Genomic DNA, 2,825 nt, shown 5'->3' with positions numbered 1-2,825 from the left:
GTGGAGTTTATTGAATCGGGTTCATGATACACACCCATGAATATGTTTATTTGATGAATAATATATTTTAATATGTTTTTATTTTCTGTAGCTCACCAAGCCTCATTCATCTTTGTTCCCTCTGTTAAACATTTGTCCTTTCCCCAAATGCTGTATTTTAGGAATATCAAGGCCCTTTCTTGTACAGTGACTTTTTCATTGTGAGAATTTGGTTTCCATCTCAGCAAAATATTTGAGAGCTTACAATTTTAGCTGCCATATTTTCAGTCTTATAATTTTAATTTTCATCCAGTAAAGGTGGCTTTTTATTGGTAAATTTGGTATAAAATAAAGGCAATCTTGAAGCAGAAGATAAATCACAGTTATAAACATCATGACTCTTTGTACACAGTAGGTAAACTGCCACCAGGTGAAGAGTAATTTTTTGTTTAAATTGATATCCCTAATTTTAAACAGGAATAAATTACATCAGTATATACCATTTTATATCAAGCTGCCAATGCTATATCACCCATAGGGATATGTATTTCACCAATATGGCAGTATTTGTACTGAAATACTTAGAGGTTATTGTAAAGTGATGGGCAGTAGACTTGATCAGGATGTATGACCCAGTTCCCGTTGTTGTCCTGGGCATTGGAGGGAGGGTGAGTGGTTGGGGTGGGATCACCACTGCTATATGAGTTGTAGAATCAGAACGGACTTGCAGTACCTGACTGCAGAGAGGATGTGGCTTACGTTCCCTGGTCGTGACTGTTGTCTCATAGCTCTATGCAACCAGTGCATGGGATTGTGGAGAAGGGAAGAGAGCAGCTATGGCACCATTGTGCAAAGGCACTGGTCTCCATCAGGGCTTCAGGGAACCATGCAAGACAGAGGCCAGGTCTCAGGGATGCATAGTCAACAGCATAGCTAATGCCTGCCAGTTGAGGATTCAGCTGTGTGCCTAGAGCAGTACACTCTGCAGCCCTTCTCTGCTGAGTGCTTATCCCACTGTAGTTCATACATCCCCTAAAGTCTCTTGAAGAGACAGAACATTGTCCACTTCCCATATGGCCTCAAAAAGGCTGGATTTCCCTTTTTGTGGAAACAGTGTTTGTGGTTTTTTTGTTTGCTTGGGTTTTTGTTTGACCGTTTGCTTTTGGTTTTGGTGTTTGTTTGTTTTGGGGGTTGTTTGTTTGTTTGTTTGTGTTTGTTTGTTTTTAATTTGGTTATTATTTCATGCCAGATCAGAAAATTAATCTTGGTTTTAATCCAGGTTTGTATAGACTGTGTTTATATGACCCTAGTCTTCAATTAACATTCCTACATGTTTGAGACTGATTTCTGTAAGCTTTCAGGTAATCTCTGTCAGAATATTAAAAAACATGCAAACATCAAGAAAAAATATTGCCTCATCTAATTCTGCAGAAAAGGTAGTGCTAGACAGGCAAATCATTGTATTAATCTGTTAAATTAAATATATATTTATATATAGTGGTATAATTGCCTCTCACAAAATAAAAACTATATTGTCAAGAAAACACATATGCAGTCCAGCTTTCCTGACAGCAATACTAAAAGAACAATTACACCTTTACTAACAGAAACTGCAAAAAATTAGGCTTCTTTTTAGGAGGTAAATATTCAGTAATGAAAAATGCAAAGACAATATTGAAACATCTGTGTTTCTGTGTGTGATGTATGTCTACATATAAAGAATATTTTTTTATCCTTCATCTTCACATAAAATAAAGGAAAACATTAACAATAATGAAAAAGATACATTATCAGTGGTATAATTAGAATTTATTATACTAAATTCTATCACTCAGTTTAATTTTAAACACACTTCTTATGACCAATTTATAAACTTCTGAATAAAATATTTTGAAGAAAAATGCTTGTAAACAGGTAGTCAGTTCATTGGATCACTCTTTAACAAGTTTCCTTGTAGTGTCTTTACAGTTATTGTATCGTCTTGCTTATTCAAAATCAACATTAGCGTTCAGTTCCATCCAGTATACATTGCGAAAAAATTAATTGGCAGAGATTGTAAATTCTGTATTACAGCATAGCATTCTAATTTCAATGTAGTTAAAGTATGTCAGTTTTGCCATTTTATTTATCACCTCTTTCAATTGTGTGTTGAAAAAAAAGAGGTATGATTCAAGCAAAAAGACACTTGACCTATGTCTTTGTGTCTAAGACCGTTGTAAAATTAGAATATGGAATTTTATATAATACCAAATAAGTTCAGCAGCTTGGTGAATAAACTTCATTGTGTGATTTAAATAAGACCCAGTCTGGAGCATGCAAAAATCTCACTGCATTGATGTGCAGTGTAAATAACTCCTTGCTGCAATTTGTGTTTCATTATTGTTGAATACAACGGGAATTCCTGCTTTTCTGAGCTATGGTAGAAGTCCTTGTACTGAAATGTGAAATCATATCTTGCAGCATTCTGTCTTTATCATTGCACCCTTGGAAGCTGAATTTTCTGAACCACTGAAAGACAGTTAACAGTGTTTGTTGCCTGCATGATGGGAGTTGTTCCTCACAGCTTGCAATCTGAAGGACCAGTGGTTTTAGCTTACCTGTCATAGTAGAGTCTGATTCTATGGACTGAGCAATTTTTTAACTTGATGAATTCTTTGACCTTATGCTAAATGTTATGGCAGAATATTACCATTCCTGTCTGAAAACATAGAGCTTTGAAGAGCAGACTAACAGGTATATAACCTTCTTATGTCGATTAATCTATACAGGTAGTTTTGGTAAGACAAGTGATTTGCAATCCAATATTTGAAATGCAGTTAGAGTTCTCTTTCTCTCTCAGGAAATAA

The sequence above is a fragment of the Apus apus genome, chromosome Z (genome assembly GCF_020740795.1).
Source record: "Apus apus isolate bApuApu2 chromosome Z, bApuApu2.pri.cur, whole genome shotgun sequence".
Taxonomy (NCBI): domain Eukaryota; kingdom Metazoa; phylum Chordata; class Aves; order Apodiformes; family Apodidae; genus Apus; species Apus apus.
This window is presented reverse-complemented; position numbering follows the sequence as displayed.